The 20,176-nt window shown below is 46.7% G+C and overlaps 1 protein-coding gene across 1 annotated transcript in view; it reads left to right on the top strand.

Annotated features, from left to right (window-relative positions):
• Positions 1–20,176, top strand: part of Spata13 (spermatogenesis associated 13) — a 129,397-nt gene that overhangs the window by 34,581 nt on the left and 74,640 nt on the right. The window lies entirely within an intron of this gene.

Below are 20,176 nucleotides of genomic sequence, written 5' to 3'. Positions count from 1 at the left end.
GGAGACGGGAAAATAATAGATGCAGGATCTGAAGGAAGAGACCTGTCACCGTTTACCGTCGTTTGGTCTTCATCTCTTCGTGCACTCCATATTCATGGGAAGAAATTTCCGTGCAACCCGGGGGAGTGAGGTTCTCCCAAGAGATGTACACAGTGCGTCGTGCGTCCCTCTTTCTGGTAAAGCCGCTCACCTTGTTAGGGGTGGGGCTGGAGAAGGGAGGGGGAGGATACAACACAGGGGAGACACAGATTTGTGGAGGTGACTTTACCATCAAGATTCCAGAGGGGAACTTGGAGTTGCCAAGTGTCTTCTCCGTATCCTGAGCCCAGAATCGCCAGGACCACTTTGCAGAGGATGTGGCGTAAATCAGTGCCAGGACCGTTAGTCAAGCTGACGTCCTAGCTTTTCCCATACCTGTTCTCAGGATTTTACGCACAGTCTCACATGCTCAGGCTGAGCTTCGTCAAGTTTGTGTGTGTCATGGCTGACTCACTGGTCAAGGTTCTCTGGCTCCTGCATTGTTTTCCCTGAACCTGACTCTGTGTGCAGATTGCTGTGCGGGGTCTGAGGAGCATTGCGTGTGGATGAAGGATGAAGACTTCAGTGACACAGGCCACATTCTTACCTCATGACCAGTTCTGGAAAACAGGAAGTGGGGTAGGGAGATGGTGGGATGGCTCAGCAGGCAAAGGTACATGCTGCCAAGTCTGATGACCCAGGTTCAGTCCTGGGAACCCACTTGGTGTAAGGGTTATTTCTGGCTTCAAGTTCACTGTATGTACTGGTTCCGGGGCTGCACTTCTTTCTCTTAGACAGTATGTGAGAGAAGAAACCGGAAAGCAGTTCTTTATATTAGAAAGTTCATATGATTCAGAAGTTTGTGTTTTCGGTGCTGGGGGTGGAGCCATGGGCCTTGCACGCTCTCCTTGAGCTGTACCACAGCCTGAGACTTTCTGTCCTCATCCAAGTTCCATACAGTATTTACTGAGCTTCTCTTCGGTCAGACTCTGCAGTGTACGTCGCTGTGACTGGGGCTGACTGAGAGCCTGTCTTAGCAGTTTGCAGTCATACCGCGACTAGCCTTCTGTCGTGGGGAGTGTGTCCCGGGAATCCTGGCACATGTCATGGTTGAACGTGGGGTTCTCAGTACCAGGGTGGCAGCCAGAGAATTGCATTTCCCAAGACCGAAGCTCATAGGTGAGTTAGGATTACCAGGGATGCCGGCAGGGTTCAAGGTGAGGCAGACCACAGGGCTTGTCTGTGATAACAGCTAGCAGCAGTTACAGTCAATAAATAATACTGTTTAATCCTCACAGTGGGCCTCTGAGGTCTCTGTTGCTACCCCTGTTTAGCTGGTGGAAAAATTAAAGAAACAGCCTTCAGGAACATCCAAAATGAATTATGAATCCGATATAGTTTGGAAATTTTTAATAATAATTTAACTGGTAAGTTATTAAAACATTGTTTTGTGAGTTTTGTTTTAGGCAGACCCCGTAGTAAGGTCTGTTTAATGTAAGACACCGTTCTGAGCATTCTGCGGTGAGCGAGCCTTGGTCGTTCCGCTCACAACATTCCCCATTCCCATCTGCAGCTTCCTGGTTTTCCCAAACTGCGTCTCTGAATCTGGGAAACAGTGCATTCCCATTGTCCCCGCCCTTTCGTCTCTACACATTCGGTTCACTGGGTACTTCACGTAAGTGTACAATGTTTGCCTGTGTGGCTGTCTTATCTCTCCAAGCCACGCGGTTATCCATGCGTCAAAGTGCCTTTGCTTTCTTGGGATGAATGGCATTTTATTTTTAGTTTTGTCTGTCCGTCCGTCCGTCTGTCCGTCCATCCATCCATCCATCCATCCATGCACACTTGGGTCAAGTCTTTTGTTTGGTTATTACAAATTATGCTGCTGTAAACTCATGTCTACAGATGCCTGTTTTATCTCCTGTCCTCAGTTCATTTGGGAGTTTAGCTCCAGGAGAAGAATTGTGTTTGATTGTTTTTTGTTTTTGTTTTGTTTTGTTTTGAGGACCCTACAAAGTGGTCTTCATAGTGGCTATAACATTTCACATTCTCATCAGTGGTGCACAAGAATTCCAGCATTTCCATGTCTTCAACACTTAAAAAAATAGTAGTCATTGTAAATGGATGTGAGGTTGAAGGCGTCGGTGGTGTGTGTATATACGTACATACATACATACATACATAATACATACATGCAAGTCATATGAAAAGAATACATTTATGTGACTTTAAAGGTGAATCTCTGGTGCTGTAAGGGGGGTTTTCTCCTTCATAGCCCGAGGCAGTTTTAGTGGATTAAGAGAATACACTGGTCAGACTCCTTGGTGCAAATGGCAGCTCTAATCATTGCCTAGGATGTGATTTCAGGACTTAGAATTTTACCTCTGTAAAATGAAAGTGATAATACAGGATGTGGTAGCCTTACTTTTCTGTGTGACAAGTGACAAATCTAGTGCATGCTTGCAACTGCATAACACCGACCTGTTGTGTGGTGTGTGTGTGTGTGTGGTGTGTGTGTGTGTGTGTGTTTTCCACATCTGTGCTACATATCCCTATGGTAAAGTTTAATTTGTAACTAGGCACAGTTAGTTATTAACATTAATAAACATAACAATTACACCAATTACCGTCAGCATATTCTCTCTTACAGTCTTGTAGTAATCATGTTATGGTGTATCTGGTGAGCATCACTGTATCTCAGTATTGGGGTGCTGGTATCGCATATGACAAAGAAAGCTGTAAAATGTTTTCTTTAACTTAAGGCTTAGAAAAAAAGACAGCAAACATCAGGGTTGTCAAGCCCTGCGGTAAGAACTGATCCTCCATTTTCTACACGTGAAGTTACTAAGAGGGAGAGACTTCATCATGATTGCATACAGCTGAAACTGTAAAATTAAATGTCAGGCTAAGAAGGGGCCATTGCAGTTGTTTCTCTCTTTCTACCCATCCATCTGTCCGTCTGTCCCTCCCTCACCCCTTTCTCTGACAATCCATCTGTCTTACTATTGCAAAGTCTGTTTTTCCTGGTAGTCATATGAAAGGAGGGGGCTTATTGGCTTTGCAGAGGGGGATGCTGTGGAAGGGCAGGCAGTGGGAAAGTGGCAACCTTGTCTCTGTCAAAGCTGCCACAATTGTTTGAGTCTAAAATCTTTGTCCTCAGCCTGCAGGGAGGTGACTGTTGTCCTGTGAAGCTCAAAGTCACTGCATGTTTTCAGAATCAAAGACGTGGTACTGTCCCTCTGCAAATAGTGGGCAAGGCAACTGGATCCCAGGAAAGCATCCATCCTGCAGCAAGCAGGCGGACCCTCCAGGTTCCTCTTGGTTATGCATTGTGTTTCCCATATTGGCTGGAATGACTGTAGAATTGAGGTTGGAGTTAATTTCATCACCTCTAGTACTGCTAAGAAGCCAGTGAGCAAAACAAACAGAACCAGGGTCTAAGAGAGCTACTTTCCCTTCCTGTGGATGGTGACTCATGCTAGCTAATAAGTTATACTTTGGGAGACAGAAGCAGTAAGCAGTGTTGGGGCATCCCACATAAAGCTTCAATGGCCCGTAGGTTTAGCCCGACTTTCTTCTTTGTGGCAACCTGGTATCTCAGTGAGTCTTGACATAGGCCCTTGGTCAAAAGAAATACTGATGGTCCCACTACCTCTGTAGCTTTAATCAATTGTCTGGAAAAGGGCATTTCTAAGTGTAGAGAGAAAGGAAAATTAAGAACAAATTTGTTCAGAAATTATTGTGCATTTCCCTTTGAAGCCACTCCATTTGAAGAGGCTCCATCACTGAAGACTGGAGAATTGTAGTTTTCTTGTGGAACCTAAAGTTTGTTGACATACTTTCACCGAGGCACAGAGGTCCTGGAAATAAGATCATGAACTATATTTTCATTGCCTTTTTTGTTTTTGTTTGAGATGGTCTTACTCCATCACCCAGGTTGGCCTCTATCCTGTGATGCCTATCTTTCTGCAGCGTGAGTGCTGGGATCACTAGTGTGAACCATGTCTAGCATTTTTTTTTTTTGCCTTCTTGACAAGATTATCTTCTAGAGAGCATGTGACCTGTGACTTCTGGGGCCTTTGGCACCAACACAGCAGTGGGGACCATTGTGCTTAGTGGCCAATGTCGTTTGAGGAATCAGTTTGATGACCACAATATTACCCAGGATGGATATTGAAAACAGCCATCCTCTTGCTCTCTGAAGTGTCCTTTAGGCTTTTAGTCATCTCAGATGACCAGAGTGTAGGATTTTAGCTTCACTTTCTCTTTACTAAAAGGTGAGTGTGTTTTGATGGCCACACGCTTCAGGCGTGGATGTTGGGAGTTGGAGCAGCAGTCGCAGCCTAAGGTAACTTGACGAAGTAAAACCATGTGGTCTAGCAGCTAGTATCGGCACTGACACCATAGCCTGGGGGCTCCTCTCACCTGTGGGTCCCTGCGTGTTGGTTCATGCTGGGCTCCCTGCTTCAGGCTGCCTTTCTCTGCGTCCCTTCAGAGGTGGTCCTACGGCCACAGCATCAGTCTGCTCCTTCCGGTGCTGGTTGCTGTCTAAATGACAGAGCAACATGGGGGTCGGTGTCTCAGGTTTAGATAGCTGGTCAGTGTCAGGCCCAGGACATATCTGTGGCTACCTCCTGAGCACTCTCCTTGCAAGTTGTGAAAAACAATGCCTGCCCATCCGCCTACCCATCTATCTGTCCACCCACCCACTTACCTAAGTACCTACTTAGAATGGAGGTATGAGTTTTCCTGAGCTTTACTGATTAACAGTGAGCAAATCTACTGAGAGCTAGAGAGCTTGCTGATAGAGGGCTTGTTGGGTATGAGCAAGGCCTCCCCACTTCCTGCAAACCTCCAGCCCCTGGCGTTCACCATCCTGCTTTGAGTTGCCATGTGAGTGAGGTCTTGTAGGACTTGTCTTTCTCTCTGACACACTCCATCCATGTTCCCTGACCCATAGACACTTCAGTTGGTCTCGGATTCCTCCACCCGTTAGCACTTTGCTTGGGCTCACAGTCCCCGACCCGTAGGCACTCTGGTTGGTCCCACACTTCTCTACCTTTTAGCTCTTTGGCTGGTCCCACATCTTGGCTGTTTTGAGAAAGCAGTGAGCATGAGAGTGAAGACATACATCTCTTTAAAGAGCATCTCTTTACAGGTCTTTTGAGAGGTGGGCAGGAGAATGGCACCGTTGGTCTCCTGAGTTTTTTGAAGCACCTCCATACTCTTCTGTAAAAGCTATACCACCTTATCCTCCCAGCTGAGGCTCCTTTTCTTTATACATCCTTCTTAAGGTTTACTGTCTCTCAGAGTTTGAAGGTAGACTCCATGAGTGATGTGAAGAGTAGCTTCTAGTAGTTTTGATTTCTGATATTGAAAAGGTTTTTTTTTTTATAGATTTCTTGGCCATCTGTATCTCTTCCTTTAAAAAATATTTTTAATCTCATTTCTTTATTGTGTGTATGTGTGTGTGCATGTGCATGCATGCATGTGCTTACACATGTATACCATGGCATGCATAGGGAGGCAGAAGACAACTTTCCAGAGTTGGTTGTCTCCTTCTGCCATGTGGGTTCTGGAAGTTGAACTTAGGTCTGCAGCCTTGACTGAAGGCACATATGTGCTCTGAGCCACCTCGCTAGCCCACGTGTGTGTACTTTAGAGCACTATTAATCTGGTGTGGTGATGCACTCACATATCCTAGCCCTGAGAAAACAGAAGGATACTGAGTTCAAGACCAGCCTGGCTACAAGATGAGACCCTGATGAGACTGTGTCTCAAGAGAATAACAACAGATTAAAAAAGGAAAACTGTCTGTTCGGGTATTTTCCATTTTGAACTGTATTCACTTGGTAGCTATTGTAACCAATGAGTTGAACTCCATACAATTTTTTTCTTCCTTTCTCTTTCTGAAGCAGATCCCCTCTATGTGACTCCTCCTGTGCCATCCTCCAGATGCTGGGATTATAGGTGTGCCCCACACCTGACTGGGATTCCAGTTTTATGCTGAAGTCCTTTGTTTTCTTTTCGTCATGGAGACAGGGTCTCACCATGTAGATTTGTTTACCCTGGAACTCACTATGTAGACCATGTTGGCCTTGAACCCACAGAGATCTAGCTGCCTTTGTTCTGAGCACTGGGATCAGGACGTGTACCACCCTGCCAACCCCTTATGTTGAAATCTTTATTGATTGAAATGAGTTTGTGTATTCTATAGGGTTTGTTTTTTATTCTTTGGTGTGCAGTGTGCCGTTTTCCAACACCATTTTAATAAACAGCACTGTCTAGTCCCCATTTTTGGTGCTTTGTCAAGTATGCATGAGTGACTTAGTTTCTCCGCTCTCGTGATGGCTGGCGTTCATTGTCAACTTGACAGAATTTAGACTCACCTAGAAGCTCGACTACTAAGCGTGCCCATGCGAGATTGTCCTGATTACATTAATTGATGTGGGATAACCTATCTTAATTGTGGGTGAGATTATTCTCTGGCTGGGTCTCTGGATTGCGGAAGTGCAAAAAGGGAACGGAACAGGCCTGCATTCATCTCTCTGCTGATTGTGCATGGGTTGTGACTAGCTCTTGCTTTGGCTTCCCCTCCTGACACACTGTACCTTGACCTGGGAGCTGAAATAAACGTCCTACTGTGGGTTGCTAATGATTCTAATGCTTTGTCATAGCAACAGAGAAAGAAACTAGGGCAGCTCCCCACCCTGTGGTGCTGCTCGGTACGTCTGTTTCATGCCAGTATTATGATGTCTTAATTGTGATTTGAAATCAGGTAGTTTGATCTAAAAATAGCTTTGTCTATTCGGATTCCTTTTATGCTTGGTTGCATATGAATTTTCAGGTTTTCCCTCCATTGCTGTTGCAGAGATTATATGGACTATATAGATCACTTTGAGGAATATGAACATTTTTACTGTGTCAGTTTTTATAATAGTACTCTCATGTTTCTCCCATCTGTGTTCAACTCCTAGGTTAAATTTATTTTTAGTTTTTTTTGAAACTGCTCTTGCAAATAGGATATTTCTTGATTTCTCTATACATATAATTCATTATCTGCATATAACATATAGAAAGACTATTGATTTTCATATAGTGATTTCGTATACGGCAGCCCTGCAGTGATTATTCTTTCTAACAGTTTCAGCTGTAGTCTGTGTAGAGTTTTCTCTGCATGACATTGCAAGCCGGAATAATGCAACTTTTTTTCTGATTTTTTTTGAGACAGGTCCTCATATGACTTAGGTTGACCTGAACTCGCTATGTAGCCAAGGATGACCTTGAACTCCTGATTGTCTTGTTTCTAACCCCAAGTGTTGAGAGTGTAGATATGTACTGTCATGCCTGGCTGATTCATTAATTCTTATTGCTTGCCTAACTGTTTTAGGTAGGACTTTGATTATTATGTTGGCGTCGTAGAGCCTAGGCACTCTTGCCTTGTTCCTGGCCTCAGAGGGGTCGCTTGGTAGCTGTTAACTATTGAATTCATGGCTTGTTACACATGGCCTTTATAATGTTGGTGATTGATGTCTCGGATGACAAGTTTAATGTCATGTTTTTCTCATGAATGTTGCATTGCACTGAAGGCTTCCCTGCATATTGAGATGAACAGATGAATGTAAGATTATCCTGCACTTTGCTGAGGATCCATACTCACCCAGGGTATTGGCTTGCAGTTTTCTCCCAAGTCGGTATATTTAAAACTAGACTCTTTGCATGCCCCATCCCCTTCACTTGCATCCCAAAGGCCTCTGTGAGCCTGTGCACTACACCTTGGAACCTTGCCTGATGATAGACTCACTCCTGTCCCTGCCACGCTCTCGCTCTCTCTCTCTCTCTCTCTCTCTCTCTCTCTCTCTCTCTCTCACACACACACACACACACACACACACGTGTACACACTCAGGCATATGCACACGCATGCTCGTGTGCATGCACACACGCCTGCACACTCAGTCATATGCACACACATGCTCGTGTGCATATACATACACACACAATCCGGCTCAGGCCCTGTTGATGGCATCCCTTACCTCTAACTATGCTTTGACAGCCTTCAGTGCTGCTGTCCTATGACCTGCAGAGGTCATTGCTGCCTGACACTGTTGGATACTCCAGTGTCCTCTCCTTACCCACCTTCCTTCAGCTAGGGTCCGCTTCAGGCTGTTGGAGTTTGCAGTTGTCTGCTGTGACATCTGTGCAGATGAGGATGCTCACACTGTCCATACTGCCGGCATTACATATTCTTCCCCAGACACTCCGTAGTGGCTAGGATGGGTTTGCTGGCTGTTGTCCTCCTACCAGGCCTAATATCAGTATTGGTTCTAATGTCACATAGGCAAGGGAACCTAGCAAACATTTGGCATGTGATTGAGCAAGGACATGAACAACTGATATCTCACTTGAAGTTCGTTGTTGCTGAACAAGCAAGTCAGAGGAAGCTTACTTCAGCAGCACAGACAGTGCTCCTTCCTAAGCTGTTCCCTGGAGTGACAGCTGTCTTGGTTGTTACTGCAGGTGTCCTTACTGCCTATGGCCCTGAGCTGTTTATGTAACCACTCCAGGGGCTGCTGAGATAGCTGTCAGATCTCTCGATTCTCTTGCATCAGGACAGTTGGTCTAAGAGGGTCCATTGGGACCTAGAGACTGACTGCCATGTCATCCTAAGTCCTGAAGAGTGTGGAAAAGAAACAAGCCATCTAACTCTGATAATTTGGGGGTGAGGCAGATGATGCCAGGTTTTGTTTTTGTTTTTAATGAAATTTAAATATAATTCTATGGGCCACACTATCGGACATGTGTGCTTGTCCAGGTTGCCAGATATTGAACCAGTGAAAAGCCTGGCTTTGTCTGTTGGATGGGCAGGCAGAGGCTCAGGAAATTGCCACTTATGATCATTGCTCTTGGAGACTGCTGTCCTTTCGTTCAAAGAGGAACAACAGACAGCCATCAGCTCAATCCAGTTGGAGACAGCATGCACAGAAGATCTGGGCTGCAGGTTAGAGGAGCTAACATCACAGCAGTCTGACCTTTTCATGTGTGGGAGCCCACAACAGCACAGGAAAGTGCAGGCTCACCTCTGTATGTGGGCCTTTGTGGTTTTGCCTCTGTCTGTGATATTGAGGACAGATCCATAGTCTGAGAAATTGGGGAATGTGGCCACGTGTGTTAGGAAATCTGATGAGGGCTGAGAGCCCTAAGAGGATGCCAGAGACAAAGGTGCTGACTTAGTTACGGTTCTGTTGCTATGATGAGACACCATGACGGTGGCAACTCTTGTAAAGGAAAACACTTCATTGGGTTTGGCTTACAAGTGCAGCGGTTTCGTCAGTTAGCAACATGGCAGGAAGCATGGCAGTGCACAGGCAGATGTGGTGCTGGAGAAAGAGCCTAGAGTTCTAAGTCCACATCAGCAGGCAGTAGGAAGAGAGAGACACACTGGGCCCAGCTTGAGCATTTGAAACCTCAAAGCACAACCCCAGTGACACACCTCCAGCAAAGGCACACCCCTGATGCCACTCCCTAAGCATTCAAGTATGAATCTATTGGCCATTCTTACGCAGACTGCCACCCCTGCCACTTCAAGACTGTAAAGGGTCTCTGTCACACTGAGAAGAAAGAGGACATTGCTTCTCTTCCTTTCCATGTCTACTACCATTCTGACTTCTGCTGATCACGTCAGGTTCCTCTTTTTATAGAACAATGACAACTCACTTACTTTGGTGTATTACAAGTGAATAATTACCAAGAGATTAACCCTGTTACTATTAGTGTCTTAGTTTGGTTCTCTTTGGCTATGATATTATGGTAAAATACCTTGACAAACGCAACTTACTGGAGAAGGGGCTTATTTTGGCTCCCAGTCCATTATGGTGGAAGTTTGAGGATGTTGGTCACAATGCATACAGTCAGGAATGAGACAAGAGGATGGATGGTGATGCTGAGCCATCTCTGTCCTGTCTATGCAGTCTAGAACATCAGCCCAGGGAAAGCGGCCACCAGATGTAGGGTTGGTCTTCTCACTTAGTTAACATAACCCTCACAGGTGTGCTCCAGGGCTTGTTTCCCAGATGATGCTAAAGCCTGTAAGGTTGCAAATCATCATGATTAGAAAGTAGTCTAATTGCATTATGAATTTAGTCCAATTGGGGTGATAATATGAACATTTTGTGGTAAGGGGTATTTTAAAGTCTGAGCAATTTGACATATAGGTGTTTTGAATACGTATATTTCACAGTCTGATGACCTGAGTTTGGTTCCCAGAGCTCAGAGGGTGGAAGGAGAGATCTGTCTGTTGCAAGTCATCTTCTGGCCTCTGCCACGCGTTCACTGTCACAATGTACACACATGCACGCACGCACGCACACATGTGCATGCATGCATGCACACATACACACAATTAATTGGTTAAATATAAGAAAAGAAATAAGCAGTTCCTTTTTTGAAGGAAAGTAAGCAAGACACATCCGTAAGTGTGGATCTGGGTTCCTTGAGGGAGAGTCATGTGACTTAATACATGCGCAAGCTTTGATATTCCTTTTGTTTTTCTGACTACCTTTTATGGGAGTAGAATTCCTTTCCTGTGGTGGAATATAACACTGACAGTCTCCACCTCCCTTTCCTTTTCTTTACCTTGACGCAGAAGTGAAACATAAGTAGCAGTGGTCTTGCGGTTCCACCTTTGGACTAGCCCTGTAAGGTGAAATTTCCTCTCACAGTGCTGGGCAGTGGCAGCAGCCACCGCTTCCAGTCAGTTCCATGGCCATGAGAGGACATCCAGACCTCTGTGTCAAAGGATCATGTCAGTGGGATGCCACAGTGTAGCTGAGTCAGGAGCAAGCATGTCCTGCTTCATTAGGTGCCCATCAGAATGTTCTAGCTGCTGGATGCCAGTGCTGTCCCACCCAAGGAAGAGGGGTGTGTCCCTGTGCTGTTTGGGTGCCTCTAACAGGGCAAAGATGGGCAGTGTGGGCAAGGCACCGCGGATGGACAGTCTCAGATGAACAATAACAGAACCATAATGTGGAATCGAGCAGACACGGAGGCATGGGAAACATGCCCTTGCTGTGTTTACTAGAAGGTACTGGGATGGGGGAATGTTCTCTGGCAGGGTTTGGCCCTTCCTACTCATTATTGATTCATAGGATGTAGAGGAAAGAGCAGGTGCCCACCAAAGACAATGATGTGCCTTGGTCCATTGCCTGCCACTGTAACGGATACTGCAGGCCGGGAGATTATAAATGCTAAAGGTATATTCACCTCAGGCCAAGATGGAGGAGCAGCATCTAGACAATGAAGGCCTGAGTCAAGGGCTCTTGTCTGCATCCTAACATGGTGGGAGGCATCACATGGCAAGGGAGAAAGATGGAAGAATGCAAGGCCAAGTTTACACTCTCAGTGATAAGCTTACTTCCGTAGTTAGGGCCATTTATTCAGCAAGTCAGTCCATTTATGAGGGCATAGCCCTCGGTGTGTGATCAGTTCTCAGTCGCTTAGGCTGTTCCTCTGCGGGGTAAGTTGCTCTGTGAGGTTTGAAGGGCTCTACATTAGCAACTTCTCCTGCCACCGTGACAAGCCTGACAGAGGTGACTGAAGGGAGGGAGGATTGATTCTGGCTCACAGTCTCAAAGGATATAAGTCTGTCTTGGTCTAAGGAAGCCGTGACGGTAGGGCTGACTGCTGTCTCGGGTTGGAGCATGAGGCAGCAAATCATGTCACAGAGGCAGGCAAGAAGCAGGTATCATCTTCAAGACCTGCCCTCCACAACCCGTTTCTGCTTGTAAGACCACAGTCCCCAAAGCTCCGCAGAACACCATGCTGCCAACAGTGGATCAAGTGGGACATTTCACAGTCAGACCCTAATAGGGACATTGAAACCATAGCAACCCATGTAAGTGGTGTCCTTGATTGTTCACAGGGAGGACTCTGCATGCCTGGCACCTGGAATGGTGCCGGTACTGAGATACTCTAAGTAGCTAAACTCACTAGCAGCTCAGGGGCCCCTGTGGAAGCTACTGGCCGTGTGTCTTTATGGAGACAAAGTCTTGTGCTGCCTGTGAGTCCCTTTTTGTAGCACAGCTCTCCAAGGGGCAGACCCTGAGAGTTCTGTGTCAGTTTTCTTTCCTGTAACTTTCTCTTAATGGGGTGTTCCTTCTTTCCCAGTTTTCCCTGTGGTTGCGCCCCATTCGCTCTCTCAGTCAAAAAGATAAGAATGCCGCTTTCCCATTGGCTTCCAGGAGCTCTATGCTTGAACACAATGTCCCCAAGGAGGAGCTAGAGACCAGAAAGTGACCATAGATCTTCTTCTGCCCAACCAGGACATGTGGCAGGGGGAGGGGTGAGCTGCCAGGAGTTATGGGTGGCTGGTTCCCACTGGCTGTATTCATTGGTGTACCATTGCCCTCTGTCGTCAAGTGACTTCGGAAAGTCTGTGCCAAGAGTTGTGAAGGGCTCTGCTAGAAGACATGGAACCTGTCAGTTCCACCGGAGGAAGGCAGTTAGGCGTGACAACAGAAAGGGTCTTGGCTGTACAGTAGTGCTGGCATGGTGATCTGAGTTGCCGGGCTGCATAGCGGGAGCAGGGGTCTTTTCTTGATTCTGTCTTTTACAGTTGCAGAACATGTTGGAGGAGGGATAGCTTGTTTGTTCCCTGCTGCCTGGCTACCTTAGTCCCGAAATAATCACACAGAAACCATATTAATTAAATCACTGCTTGGCCCACTAGCTCTAACTTCTTATTGGCTAACTCTTACATATTAATTTAACCCATTTCTATTAATCTGTGTATTGCCACATGGCTGTGGCTTACCGGCTAAAGTTTCAATATGTCTGACTCTGGCCTCATCTCCATGATGTCTCTCTGACTCCGCCCAGCAAACAGCCTAACTTTCCCCACCTAGTTCTGTTCTGTCTTTGCCATAGGCTCAAAGCAGTTCTTTACTCATTAACCAATAAAAGCACCACTTAGACAGAAGGCCCTCCCATACCAAGAACACTTTGCTGTGATTGTCCCTGAACCATGGAGAAATAGCTTCCTTTACTCTTGGTCGAAAACCAAGCAGAGAGTCCATCTCTCGAACCGCAGACACAGAGACACAATTAGAACAAACAGCCAAGCCAAAACCCCTCAGAGATGTAAACGTGCTGGGGAAACACAGTGATGGTTCATGCTCCTATCAACAGTCATTCGTGTGTCCAGTCGAACTCTGGCTGGACTACTGTGCTGTTCCTCTTGGTCATTTCTGTGTCAGAGGCACCATCAGTCTGAGTGTGTGAGCCCACTGGCACATAGCCCCGGAGTCTGGCCACTCTGCCTCCAGCAAGTAGAGGTGTTGCTTCTGCTCCAGTGACCCTTCTAAGTGCCTCCAGGATGAAGGCCACCCATCTGGAAAAGCTCTCATTGCTCTGAGTGGTGGGACCAGGAGGCATAGGCACAGGCTTCACCGTGACATCTGTCTTGGCATTTGTGCAGGCCTTAGGTGGCCTTGGCTGGTAGCTGCTTCAGTTTTTTTGTTGTTGTTGTTGTTTTCCCCTGCTGTAAGGCAAGTGGAGAAACAGTGTGTAGCCTTGACAAGCCACTGGACAATTTTAGGGGACAGTTTTTCAAAATTATCTGAGGTGAAGGGGACAGAGCCAGGGCCTGTTCTGAGCTTTAGGGTTGGTACCCTGTGTGGCCAGCAAAGCACATACCCGCCTGCTTCTGTATCTCATGTCCACCTCTCTGAATCCCCTACTCCAGAGAGACAGCAGGGAGATTTTCTTTAGATCTAAAACTGACTTTTGAGCCGGGTGGTGGTGGCCCACACCTTTAATCCCAGCACTTGGGAGGCAGAGACAGGCGGATCTCTGTGAGTTCGAGGCCAGCCTGGTCTACAGAGTGAGTTCCTGGACAGCCAGGGCTACATAGTGAAACCCTGTCTAAAAACCAGAAACAAACAAACAAATAAACAACAAACAAACAAGCCTCCTCAAATCCATCTAAACCCTAACTTTTGAAATGCCCATTTTTTCCCATTCTTGCCATAAGAATGTCATTTAGCCCCATAACGTAGATAAGAAATACCTGGGGCCATGTCATACTTACATGAAATTTACACATTTTCCAAATGCACAATTATTCTGTCTTACCCAGTTACTCACAGTTTCATTTCTAACGCATAAACATTTAATTTCAATCATTGAATAGTTGGATAGTCACATGACTTTAGAAACCACCTGTCTTTACACTAGGGAGAATGCTGAGTCCCGGATCTACGGAAGGGACCTCCTTCCCTTCCTGAGCTGCTGGTGCATATGGGGTCCCATGAGCCTGGGAAGTAAACCACTTTGCCCCCTGGAATTAGAAACTCGAATGCATGTAGCTAGAGAAACATAGTAAATTGTGATAAAGTGAAAGAGTAGCTGTATTATATACGTCCAGTATAGATGGAATAACCTAAAATGCAATAAAAAATAAAATGAAACTTTTAGAAAGACACCCCCACCATGTAGGCACTTTCCTGTATGAAATACATTACTCATACGAGAGAAATACAACCAGTTCTCAAAATGTGAAATTTTAACTTCTGGCCTCTGACTTTGTTCTGAAAAGTGCTGAGACGACAGGAAGGTAAGAGCTCCGCTGTGGGAGAGGCACGTGCGCTTGTCCAGCCGGAACAAAGCGTCGCCATGGGCTTTTCATTCTCTGGGTCCCAAACTGAAATGAATTGCATGTGTTTGTGGTGAAGAACCATAATTAATGTTGTGAGATATTTAGAATTTTATTATTTATCTGAATGCATTTTAACTGCACATTTCTGCTTTTTCCCATTGCCAGCACAATCTATCTGTCTGTCTGTCTGTCTGTCTATCTATCTCTGTCTACCCACCCACCTACCTACCTACCTACCTGTCCATGGGGCCCATAGATGTGAGTTGTACTCCACCTTAACTAAAGATCAGAGAGCTTGAACTTATTTTTATTCTTTCAAAGTTGTTGGCAACAGGTGTGGCTGCAAACAAGATATCCTGATCTAGGGTGTGGTTACTTGGTATTTTGGACATTAAGACGGCCCATAGAGGCCGACTGCTGCACCCTCTCCACAGGTCAGAGAGTTCAAGTCTCTTCCTACCCCTTCATTTTAAACCAGGGAATGGCTGCCTACAGGATACTTGGTCTAAGATGTATTCGCTGCATATCCTGCTGAAAATATTAGAATGCTTAACTCAGGAAATAGTGGCTTGATGTCTCAAGTACTGAAGCAAATAATTGTTCTGGTTGTCCTTTGTGTCATGGTAAAGCAGTCTTTTGCCTCCTTCCCCCCGTTTTGAATTGGGGTGTATAAGCATATGGAAAATAAACGGGGATGGATTCAGTATTTACTGAGCTGCCCTCCTGGTTCTATCTTATGTCTCTGTGTTTCTTTCATATCTCTGTTCCTCCTACCTAATTTTTCTAACCCACAAACCCCTACCCTGGAATGTACAAACCTATTGAGACTGGACACCAACTCCTGTCTATCTTGGTGTTTTTGAGACAGCATCTCAGAATTTAGCCTAGGCTGGTCTAAAACTTGCTGTAAAACCTAGACTGGCCTCAGAGAGGGAGGAATAGCTATGTCAATAAAGTCAAGGCAAAGCACATGCCTCTTGAACAGGGCCGAAAGGCCTTTAGGTGTTTCCAACAGAGACGCCAGCACAGGGTTATGTGTATACAGTCGGGAATGGGGCAGATATGCTGCTGACCCCTAGGCTGGAGAAGAGAGGGGGTGGTCACTTGAACCCAAGAACTAAGAGCACCTGACAGGACCTGGGATATGATAGGACGGATGCCATCCACAGAGGTCCAAGGGCCTCCTTCCTCCCACGCTCAGGTCACCTCCCACAGTGAGTTCCCACTGACCAAACCTATCGGATGTCTTTAGTCATGGAAGTTAGGAACTGTGAGCCCCTGTGACCACAGCAGCGCTCACGGGAGAGCCATCTGAGAGTGGAAGAGGGCCAGCAGTGGGGAAGTCTGTGAGCTGGAGGTGTATACCTGAGGTGGAGAGCTCGCCTAGCTTGCACAGACCCGCAGGTTTTTGTTATTTATTTATTTAAAAATGAGCTCTATAAAACCTAAACAGAATGGAACCTGGCTGGGGTGAGGTCTGGAGTGCTACAGCCAACGACATGGTTTTCACTGACCACTCCACCTGCAGATCAGGAAGTACCTTAGTGACAGAGTGAAGGGGGAAGGGGGGAGCTGGATGCAAGATGGGCGGTAGCCAGGAGCCAAGCGTCCAGGAGAAAGGCGCCTCAGGCTAGTGATAAGGTAGCACGCTGTGCCACACTCCTGGAGCCAGGCAGGGATAGTCTCTGAGATTTGGTGACCACAGAGACCAGGGGAAGCAGTGGGGAGATTGTCTCCAGGTTCTGGTCAGTACGGGACAGTGCTGGACAAGATTCCAGGCCCACGACTGGCCTTGTGCTTCCCGCCCCCATCTAACAATCGAGACTCCTTAGATGCCGTTGAACCGTAAGTGCAGGGTGCTGTTTACATGCATGTAAGGGAAGTGCTTTCTTTAGCCCTTTTGTACTGCCAGCGTCTCTCCTCTTGTGCTTTGGGTAAGTAAAACAAGGATTGTTTGAACTCACAACTGCAATGCCACAACAGCCACTCTGATGGCTACTCAGTGACTCATGGGAGGGAAGGAAGGTGTTTGGCATGGGTAAGCCAGCCAGAGAGATGGTCTGTGCCCCAGCCAGGACAGAGAAGGGTGGTGTAAAATGCAAAGAAAAACCTATAAATTGTCTGCTTTTGGGATATTCCTTTTAACCACCTTTTGGTCACATTTGTGTGAACATAGCTGAAGATGTGGAAATGGATGGAGGGGTGGTGTTGCACTGTAGTGCTCATCCTCACTGGTTTTCTTTTTTATTTATTTATTTATTTATTTATTTATTTATTTATTTATTTATTAAAGATTTCTGCCTCCTCCCCGCCACCGCCTCCCATTTCCCTCCCCCTCCCCCAATCAAGTCCCCCTCCCTCATCATCACATAAGGGCATTAGATGTGCTCACGGGCAGTATCTGTAACCCAGAAAAGCCGGTCCCCACTTCTCCATTAACACTCCCGGTTCCAATGCATTTTCTACCAGTGTCGTGTTTTCTGCAATTTACATTTAGTCAGCGGGTTTTTTTTTTTTTAATCACTCATTTTCAAATTTCAGTTCTAATTTAAGTTTGCTGGCTACAGCTGCTTTTAGAGAATCCTCATTACAAGTGGGAAGAAATATTCCGCTGTAAAGTTCATTCACCCCGGAGTCCAGCTTGTGGGCCACTGGATTTCCCAATATTCCCATCTCACATTCTTTCTCGTAGCCTCTCTTCATAAGCCTCTCTGGCAGGGCTCCCATGATTGAGAAGGGCTGGTCATAAAGCCAGTAATTGAATTGCGGCCCTTGTTAGTTAATGGGGGTCAAGGCATCAGATCGAAATAATGCAACTTGGTGTGTTACTCAGAGATTCCAGGAAAGCTTTTATTTTTTCCTGTGATTTTCACTTTCCACTCTAAAGCGGTAAACAGCAGTGGCCTTGTTCAGCTCGCGCACAAACAGCGCATCGTCGTTCATCTTCTAAAGCTAAGCCCTCTACTGGCCTCACTGCAGAAGACTTTTAGAAAGTGCCCAGGCTGTTGCAAGTGTGCTATGGAGTCTGAATCTAAATTTACATATGTTTTAAAGTAAATACTTGACTAGTGTTGTAAAGACTTGCACATCTTCAATCTCGAAAACTACTGGTAGGCAGTGCCTGATGGTACTTCTTAGGTGGCCGAGGCTGGAGGATGGCTGTTCAGAGATAAACTTAGTGAGACCCTGGCAATAAATGGTAATAAAACAAATAGAAGCAAAACAGTATCAATGTGTTTGGGGGGTACTGGGATAGAGTTCAGTGGTGGAATGCTTGTCTAGTGTGCGTGAGGGAGGCTCTGATTTAATCACCAGTTAGAGCAAATAAGAGAAAACTCCCGCAGGCTATCATTGATGATCTGCCTCCTGACCAAGGAGGATGTCAGAAAAACTTGATACAGCTTCGTTTCAGGATACCCTGAGAAAGCTTAAGTGTGCAATTATACAGTTCTCACACCCAAAAGATACACAGATCTGTTCATATTCCTGGAGTCTCATTATGCTTTGGACATGTGGTGAGCCTCCAGCCCCGTGGAAGCACAAAACAAGCAATCTCCTTCACAGAGAAAGTGACCCCTGCAGCTGGCCTCAAAGAATTGGGTTTTCTATGCAGGGTATGTAGACCTATGGCCCCATTTCCCATGACTCCTAACACGTACTGCATTGGGCCACCCCTGCAGCTGCACCAATGTATCCAGTTTAGGACTTCCCCAACCTCAGCCTGAAAGCTGAGACCATTCACTTTGATTCACTGCCTCCCAGGCGGACTGTGTTCCCAGCTGCCCTGTGCTCATGCCCAGTCCCTCTCACCGTTTTGAATTCCTCATGGGGCCTGCCCTGCTGCTTGCCCCCAGCTGGGGATCATGACTTAATGAGTTGTTGATAGCTGGCTCTTGTTTTATAGGCGACAGCATGAGGCACAAGTTGCTGAGGTGGCTTCCTGGAGGTTGTGTGACAGTGGGTTTAGCATCTAGGCCTAGCCCCTGTGTCTTCTCAGGAGCATTTTCAAACTACCCAACACGCTTGCTTCTCTGTATCCCTTGAGACCTGAGGGTCCCCTTACCACAGGGTTTGTCCTGGAATAAAAAGGTCTTAGGGTGCCCTCTACTGGTGTCACTAACATCAGCCAAGCTATAAGGCGGGAATCCTGCTTTCCCTTGTGTGACCATTATTACTACTCAGTCTGCTGTCGGTTCTTGCCCTTGAAGGGACTTGGATACTTCACTATCTGGTTCATTTAGGATCCCGAGGGATGGAAATAAACATACTCCCCTGTTGCTGAGGATGGATGGATGAGCTAACAACTCTTGGCCCCTTTCAGACAGTTACAGATCTTACCTCCAGTTTCAGGGAGAGGATTCAAGACTCTGCTCTTGTGGCTTATTCAGATGCAACCCAGGGCTCCTCCTCACCCCCATGCTCTCACAGGCTCACCCCCTCCATTAGAATTCCCCACTGCAGAATGTACAGTAGGCCATCAGTATTCCTATCGGTAAAGGGCGGACAGTCAGAGTCAGTGGGGGCTCCCTTATCCCAGGCGGCATGGACCCTTTATCAGCTTTCCCTTGGCTCTCCCTCACAATCCTCCCTCACTGGGCACCATGCAGGGACCAAAAGGAAAAGAAAGTGGTGAAGTGGTGTGCAGGAGCAGGTAAAACATGCTGCCCTTCACGTACGATTAAGTTCAACTTGAAAGCGGTAAGCTAAATCAAACCTAACCTCGTTTCCTCAGCTGCCTTGACTGTATGTTGGAGGTAATGTCCTTGACTCGCATCTAAAAGCAGCTGGGATTTGATTTGTCAAGGTCGGGAGGGACTGGAATTGGAGGCAGATGCCCAGGGTGCAGATCCCAGCTGCGTCCCTGTCTCCCTATGCATTAGTTTAATGCAACCTTCAGAGAGGTTGGCTCAGGACCGCCAGACAAATGCTTCACCTGTCCATATGGCTCCATACAATTGTCTATACAGCAGAGTTCCTTCTGATGGCCTCAAACTTGTAAAGACCTCAGCATGGAGCCTGTCTCTGTGCTTGACCTTCATCAAAGGTCTAGAGACGGGATAAGCACTGTCTGAACTGCGTTCTTTTGTAGTTTCATAATCGGTCACTCAGTTATTAATTCATTTATTGGGAACAGAATGGCCATGGCATTTAAGCCATTCTGTGAAGGCCAAGAAAGTCTGAGCCAGACTTGTCTGATGGCAAAGGTTAAAGATGCAATGTTTTCACTTTGGGAAAATAGGTACTGCTGCAGAAAGGCACGGGCAGGGGCAATGGGCACGGGCAGGGGGAATGGGCACGGGCAGGGGGAATGGGAACGGGCAGGGGGAATGGGAACGAGCAGGGGGAATGGGCACGGGCAGGGGGAATGGGCACGGGCAGGGGGAATGGGCACGGGCAGGGGGAATGGGCACGGGCAGGGGCAATGGGCACGGGCAGGGGGAATGGGCACGGGCAGGGGCAATGGGCACGGACAGGGGGAATGGGCACGGGCAGGGGGAATGGGAA

The sequence above is a fragment of the Chionomys nivalis genome, chromosome 12, assembly GCF_950005125.1.
Source record: "Chionomys nivalis chromosome 12, mChiNiv1.1, whole genome shotgun sequence".
Lineage (NCBI taxonomy): Eukaryota > Metazoa > Chordata > Mammalia > Rodentia > Cricetidae > Chionomys > Chionomys nivalis.
Note: the sequence above shows the minus strand (reverse complement) of the source record. Positions and strands in the feature narration are given on the sequence as shown.